Below are 8,466 nucleotides of genomic sequence, written 5' to 3'. Positions count from 1 at the left end.
AAAGACCTAACTGTGAGTACATAGAGACTTCACTGACAATCAATTAATATTCCAAAGCCACTTTGGATAGGCAAATTCATCAAGAAGTCTTTGTCCTACCACAACAAAGGTCCATTGGAAAGCAGCAGTAAGTCCCCCCAGGGCAGCCAGTGATGGCATGGATCTCATGATTGCTCTGACAATGAAGTATGTATTGCTGAGTTGGAAAAATTTTAGTTTTAATGGGCTAGAATGAGGCACTGGAAACCCTGAATTTTGCCATAAAATTGAATCCTTTGAAAACAGGTTCAGTAGTTAAAGCAGCCACATATGTCAGATGATCTTGACATGTACTTGACATGAGATGAGCTTCAAAGGGTTTTGCTTGTTATTATTAGAGTCCTTCCAAGAAGAATTTTAATCAGCACAATTCCAAACCCTGGCCAATTCTTTCAGCATTACAGAGGGGAGAATGAAGAAAGACACTGCAAGTTGAGAGTAACAGTAGGATTTTCAAAGACCAGGAAAACACAGAGTTTTTTCAATGAAAAAGTGTCAGAAATTCAGAAAGATATTTTGGGTTTTTTTGAAAACTCCTTGTGCCTTTGCAGATAAGGCTGAGACTCTGTAATGGTTGTCAATGAATACCATGGCATGAGGATTCATAAAGTCATATGTTAGGTGGTGGATTCACCATCCCTGGAGGTTTTCAAGCTGAGACTGGATGTGACACTTAGTGCCATGGTCTGGTAACCACGGTAGGGTTGGACTTGATGATCTTGGAGGTCTCTTCCAACCAGGTTGATTCTATGATTCTATGTTCCTCCAGCTTATGGTCTCCCCTCTGTCAGAACTGACTATCCTGCCCAACACTTGGAGAATATCTAGAACCTTTTCCTTCAAACCTTTATTAGTGTCATTAACAGAGATTTGAAAGAAAAAGGAAGTGGTTTGCTCTGCTCTAAGGTACAAATTGCCTCCTTTATGTCTGCAAAGTAAAATAAAACTTGCAGCAGGTTAATGATGCTACATAGATTGTCTTAAGAGCTGTGATGTGTCTTCCTGTGCTCAGGAGAGTAAACTCTAGAAGCACCCAAAAAAAAAACAATATTAAAATTCAGTCTGGTTACTCTGCTCCACACTAACTCAATCCCCAACTTCCAACAGGTGCATGGACCTGTTGGAAGGATTGCAGCTCTGTGGATTCCTGTGTGCCTGCCTCACCAGACACTTCCATGAGGAAGGACTTGACTCTGCAGTCTGTGTCCAACAGCTGAGTGCCCTCCTGGAGGTTAATATTTAACCACACTGCTGTCCCTGCAGACAGCACTGTGCATATCAGCATTTCCCACCAGAGGTACATGATTGTGTTTACATTTCCTACAGGTAAATTCTAGATTTATAGTCATTTTTAATGCCACATTAAGATCTTACCTACCCTTGGAAAAAAAAAAAAAAAAAAAAAAAGACATTGAAGATGACAACACTTCATCCCATCTAAGGAAAATACACATTTTGGACTGCCCAGGCTAATTCACACTGCAAAGCAGAAATAATTCTTTGATTCAGAACTGATCTCAGTCTTCAGGTTTTATGGCAATTTCCATCAAGCTGCTTAAACCAAAGGTTGAAGTTACACTGCAGCAGCAGCACAGGCTGTGTCCCCACCCCAGGAAGATTTAGCTCACTTGGTTCACCTGAAAGCCAAAGCAAAGCTACTTTAAAATCACATAAATTAACAAAAAAATGGTTTAAAATTTCAGGCATAACACTGACCTGTGGCTTTCATTAAGGTCCACCCTCCTAAGCCAAAACCAAAGTGACCAGAGAGGATCAAAAAAGGTCAAATGCATTTAGGCTGCAGAGCCAACTCATCCCTTGTCTCCCAACTCAACAGTAACAAATGAGGAACAGCATCTGCTTTTGTTTAAGGTTTTTTGGATTATTTGACTCAGGAAAAAATAAAGTTTATAGCCCAATAAGACCCAGTGCTTTGAAAAAAACCCTAATGTACTTTCAAAGCTGCAGATGAACAGCTAAACTGAGCACAGACTTTACTGTCTACAGTCAAACGTTTGTCCCATTTCTGCTCCAAAAAGTCCCAAGTTATTCTGAGCACACACTGGAAAAGGAATGTACTAAGAATGCCAAGAAACTTTTGGCTTCAGTGCTCTTGAGCCAAGGAATTCTGCTATGTAACTCTTTGCCTGAGAGGCCCATTTTGTCTCTTCTTGTGTGTGTGATGCACCAAGTGCTGCAGCTGTTAGACCTGACAGCCAGAGCAGCACATCCACCTCCTCCCACCACACACCAGGATGTTCTTCAGAGAGCCACAGTCTGGGAAAGGTTTCTACAAGAGTCAGTTCTGCCTGATTTTCTCCACCAGAACACACTGTGCTGGCAGGAACTTCTAAACCTTTAAATACTGTAATAATACTCTGAAATTCTACACAACTTGTCATGCAGAAGGTTAATCACAGAACAACTGTTGCTTGTCACTGTCTTTGAATTCAGGCTGTAATATTCCAGGATATCTTCAGTGTCTAATCCTCATCACCACCAGAGTCAACAATAAATATTGACTTCTTCACACTTACATCAGTCTAGAGCATTTGGTAATTACACAAGATGATGCACATTCCACACAGAGAAGCTAAGAGCTTTTCTTTCAAGTTCTTTCTAAACCCAGTCTAAAAATCTTTGTTACTAATGCCAACATTAGCCTAGAACTAGGGCTGATTTTCAGTTCTACCATGACTCACTGAGGGATATGTACTCAAGACCCTCAACATCCTTCACTGAATGCCAAAGTTTCACTTGGAGGGATTAGGAGCAGACAGAAAAAAAGTGCCTGCCACACCTCACAGAGCCAAACAAACTGGTGTTTGTCACTTGTGTGTTACCCTCCCCAAACTGACTGCATCTAAAATCCTTCTCAAAAGATGGCAAAACTAATCTTATTGGTTTGAAGACAGAGCTGAGCATACCACAGCCCTCACCCTACAGTCTTACAGGATAAACTGACAGTTGCTTTGTAAAGAAAACAGAAATAAAGTAAGTTCAAATGAGAATCAAAGAGTTACAAGGCAGTAAAACCAATCAGTTTGCTCACTGAGAGGTCAACCTGGTTTATCACAGCCACAGTGAAACTACTGGCAACTCCCAATGCCAAACAGCTCAGCTCACCAGGAGTGGCAGCTACTTGGAAAGAATCAAAATCTACTTATCCCACTGTCTGGAAGTCTGAGCTCAGCTGAAGTAGCCCATGTGGAAGCCACCTCCTCCCTTTCTCTTCCCCTGCAGCAGTGATTTCATTCAAATCAGATTGTTTTTCCTTAAAAAAAACCCACCCCAGAGAGTACAAGTAATCACACATCTGGTTAAATGGCTAAACAAGCTAAGGGAAGAACAAAAAACTCCACTTAAATTGTGAAATGTTTGTCTTTCCAGCTGCATAAAAAATTAACCTGAGTCCTAACATGGATTTACCTTCCTGAGTGCTGAAGTTTACTGAAGACTGACAGGAAAAACAGACAAGCAAAGAGATATTTAAAAGGACACAAAGCCTTTATTAGACAGTAGAGAAGTGAGAGCCTTGAGAGCAAACCAGAATTCTAGAAATCTTTGGTCCCAAAGGTCACAAAGCCTTTATTAGACAGTAGAGAAAGTGAGAGCCTTGAGAGCAAACCAAAATTCTAGAAATCTTTGGTCCCAAAGGCCTGAAAAATGGTTTCAAACATCAACCAGTTAAAAGGAGCTCACTGTGAGTTTCCCATAGTGGATCAAATGACTGCAGAAATAATAGCAAAGTCAAAGTGCATCTGATGAGCAATGAGATATAGTTCAGGCTCTGCCTATGAAAATAAAGCAAAGGGCAGAACACTAGACCAGCATTTCTTCATTTATCCAAAACTATCTAAGGAATCTCTCCCAGACTTGACATACCAGAAGTGGTAAAAAAAAAAAAATACTGTTTGGATGAAGAGAGATAAATGCATTTCAGAAGTTTTTTGCCAAAGACAACTCCTGGAGCCATTTGATTTCACCACCAAGGAAGCCCTCACTCCCCTGAGTGAGAAATCTGCTCTCTGCAAAGTCTGGAAGAATATTGTTCCAACTAATAAACAGATTGGGGGGAGGAAATCAGAGGGTATGTCCAGATTTTGAACTTGGCAATCTTGAAATCTATCTCAGTTTTACCAGCAAAATAAATCTGCTGAGAAATCCCATGAGCAAACCAGCACAAGACATACCCACTGTCTCCAACCAGCAGATAGCAATCAGCCTTGCATGTTTAATGAGCAGCAAGCTCCTTCAAAAACTGGGTAATTAATAACATTCCTTTCAGGAATTTTGAGAGGAAATGGTTTAAGGTAAAGGAACAAAGCAATTCAAGTGAAAAACCTGCAGGGATTCAAAACTCCTGAGATAAAGGAGTAGAGAATACAGAAAGGATGGTTTGATGTTCCACACATGAATCCTGACAGGGTCTGGTAACAACACTCCAAATCCTTGCAGTGTCTGCTCAGGCCTTTATCTTGCCAAGCTGAATAAACAGAATTCTGTGCTGCTTATTGAGGCTGGTTCAGATAAGATGTAACAAATGACATCCATGAAAGGACTAGGAGAGCATTTGATGAACAGCAATCAAACATCTCCTCCATATGGTGCCACACTCCAACTGTTCCATATTTCTGCTCAGTACATGGATGAGCCTCAGGGATGCTCTAGGCAAGCACTCACCCTGCAAACCCAACCCTGCCTTGGAGTCCCAATGTCTCAAATCCTGCCAAAGCCTCATACAAAGAGGAAAAAAGGTAATAAAGTACAGAGAGCAAGACCGAAAAAGTGTTGTCTGCAATACATGGTTCAACTCACTCTCACCCTTTCTGATTTGTTGGTTTGAGAAGGGAGTTGGTTTGTGTTTTTGTGGGAGGAACCAGGTCAGGGAGCAAGTTGGAGTCAAGCCCTGATGCTAACTAAATCCAGTTCAACCAGCTTTAATCCGAGGGATGACAAACCCAGGGACACTTCCGCCTGTCAGCTCAGCTCACCTTTCCCTCTCCTCCCCAGGACAGGGCACAGCAGCTGCCCCAACTTCCACCCAACAGCTTCTCCTTCTCTGAGGTGTCCCTGCACCTAAACTGCCCAGGACATTTCCACACCCAAGAGTGACACAGGATAACCAAGGAGGCTGATGTTGCTGACAGCTTTCCCTGCCACCACCAACCAACCCAGGGAAGGTCAGAACAAGGGAGAAAAACCCAATACCACATCCTGCAAAAGATTCAGAATACCTAAAGGACCTTCATGCCCTGTCTCAAACTTCATTGCTGTTACTGAAAACCTGCAGGCAGTGGCAGCACCAGGTACTCTGGTGACAGACAAGGACCCAAACAACTCATTTTCATTGTCTTAATGGCACTGGAAGTGAGCAAGGAAAGCTTACCCTGACCTTAATGTTGAAAGATTGTCTCCAGATACTTGACACATGCTGCTACATGATACTTTCCTTTGCAACTCAGCTATCCTGGAAAGTATTAAACAAAGAGCAATGGAAAAAAAAAAGAGACCTTAAAATAGAAAAAGTAAAGAAAGGTATTTTAAGGGTAGACAAACTAATGGGAGTAAACAAAATCTCAGGCTCTCTACTATTCAAACACATCAACACAACAGCCATGCCAGCACAAACCCCATGGCAACTTGGACAACTCCTTCCAGCATGTTCTCAGAGTCATTAAGGTTGGAAAAGACCTCTCAGTTCATCAAGTCCTGTTTGTTTCCTTCTCCCACCAGACTCCCCAATGAGTGTTCCAGCAACCAACACTTCATAAACATGGCAAAACCCTCCACTTGCTTTCATAATTAGCCAATGCAAGCTTTTATCAGCAAGTGAGAGGTGAATGAAAAAGGCCTGGAAAGCATCTACTACACACTCTGCCTAACACAATGGACCAGCCCAGAGCCACACAGGGAGATGTGCCCAAAAACTGTGATGTGGGTCCAGCTGAACAGTATGGACCATCTCATAAGGGTAAGGGGAGAAAATACACACACAAAGAGAAGAGAGTAACAAAGATTTTAAATATTTCCCCTCAGAGATTATGTTTTCCTTGACCTCATCGTTATGTCAGAATTCCCATTTGGCAAAGCTGTTCAACATTCAACACAGTCTTTTGGTTCCTTCACTTCAAATCCAAGTGCTCATTACAGCTGACATTTGTCATGTTGATGAATCAACTCTCTGTCCTTTAGAAGCATTTCTTAATAGATAAAAACCTGTTGCACATTTAGAGATCTGTGTCAACCTCTTAAAGAGAGACAGGAGCAAAGACAAGTCTCAAAACAACTTCTGACTGCTGCTGTCTCAGGGCCCAGGTCCTGTGTATTCCAGCACAGTACTCTGACTACTAACTGAAGGTAAAAAGTCACTAAAGATTCAGTCTAAGACCAAAATAAGCTTGTAGTAACCATTAAGAAGATTTATTCCCAGTATTAATGTCTGACAAGCAAGTTAACTCCTGTCATTCTCCCACAATGTTAACAAGATTCTAAATAAAACACCCAACTCTATTCCTCCCTTTGCCATGTTCTTCACTGCCATTAGCAACTAAACTCCATCTCAGAAAAAAACACAGGGAAAAAAACAGAAAACAAAAAGCATAAGGTCACTGCTCACACCTGGAATCCACTGCAAACACAAAAACCCAAGATAACTAGTCTATATTTGCTATATGCTGAGCAACATCAACCCCACCCAAGGAAAACCAACCTGAGGTGCCTCTCCCTGAGCTCGAGAACACCTTTGTGCAATCTGTAAGCAATCCAAGTTCCACAGCAGCTGAAATTCCTTTACACTAAAAAAGCTTAAAAACAAAAAAAAAAAAAAGAGCTGCAGTCCCTACATTTAGTTGAGACTATTAACCCAGGGGAAGGAATGTTTATCAGCCCATTCAAGTAGCCTCTTAAGGCATTACCTTTCTGATAAGCCACCACTGTGTCAGACATTTGACTGGAACAGCATCTGACCATTTTAGGAGGATGCTATTTTTAGCCCCGTGATGCTGTTGCTAACAAAATAATGAGCAGGCTCGTCCTGCACATTTTCCTGCAACTCTTCTTCATTGCTACCCAACTCTCACCGTAAAGCTTTTGGAGAAAGCTACAGGATCTTCATGACGTATTAAAACAAGTTCACAATTCAGTAGAAATTAATTAAGCATTTCTAGTTCTTTGGAGAACAGAAATTATTTTGTGTTCATCCTTTGGGAGAATCGGATGATGAGTCAGAATCAAAACCTGCATTAAATACTAACCATCATTTTCTTCAGTGAAGAAATGATCACAGAATCAACAGGGTTGGAAAAGACCTCCAAGATCATCAAGTCCAACCCTACCGTGGTCACTAGACTATGGCACTAAGTGCCACATCCAGTCTCACCTTCAAAACCTCCAGGGATGGTGAATCCACCACCTCCCTGGGCAGCACATTCCTATGCCTGAGCACTCTCTCCCTAAAAAATCTCTTCTTAATATCCAACCTAACCCTCCCCTGGCAGAGCTTGAGTCTGTGCCCTCTTGTCCTGGGAGAAGAGACCAACCCCCACCTGACTCCAACCTCCTGTCAGGGAGTTGCAGAGGGTGCTAAGGTCTCCCCTGAGCCTCCTCTTCTCCAGGCTGAACACCCCCAGCTCCCTCAGCCTCTCCTCATGGCACTTGTGCTCCAGTCCCTTCCCCAGCCTCGTTGCTCTTCTCTGGACCTGCTCCAGCCCCTCAATGTCCCTCCTGAGCTGAGGGGCCAGAACTAATAATATGAATACAAATCTTGGGATTATTATGGACAGACATGATCACTTCCTAGCCTGGCACAGGGAAATTGAATTATTCACCACTGCAGAAGTCTGGAATCTTTGCTGTCCCTCCACTGGTAATACCTGTAACAAAGAGACCATGTTGGAACAAACCTCCACAGGACAAACAGGGCCACAGTGCCTAAATTTTGCTGTGTGACAGCTTGACACATTCTTGCAATATTCCAGCAAAAACTGGAAGCAATTAACTGCATTTTACTAAGGGTTTCCTTTACAGTGCCTGGAGCTTGCCCTTGGGTATGTGGCACACAAACCTGGAACACACATTGTACATGACAATGATTCTCTCTCCCCAGACTTATTAAATGTATTAATGAAGTATAATGTGTGCTTTGGCTACAGCCCAAGAGACCAATTTCCAATTCTCCCTCACCAAATAATGATCAAAATTACAGGAAAGAACAGCAAACCTTGTCACTGGGGCTCAAAGACCAAGCAAAAAGTTGGAAATTTGGCATTTGAGAGTTGTTCAAATCAACCTTTGAGTTTTATCTCATCGCTTCTGCAGGAGAGAAACACAAAGAACTGTGTTTATGGTATTTTATAACCTAACTTAGAGAAAAGATGAGTAATGAGGTGGCACATTAGGAGAGAGGAACTATCACAAGCTGCTCCT

This window comes from Acanthisitta chloris, unplaced genomic scaffold, assembly GCF_000695815.1.
Source record: "Acanthisitta chloris isolate BGI_N310 unplaced genomic scaffold, ASM69581v1 scaffold1502, whole genome shotgun sequence".
NCBI lineage: Eukaryota > Metazoa > Chordata > Aves > Passeriformes > Acanthisittidae > Acanthisitta > Acanthisitta chloris.
This window is presented reverse-complemented; position numbering follows the sequence as displayed.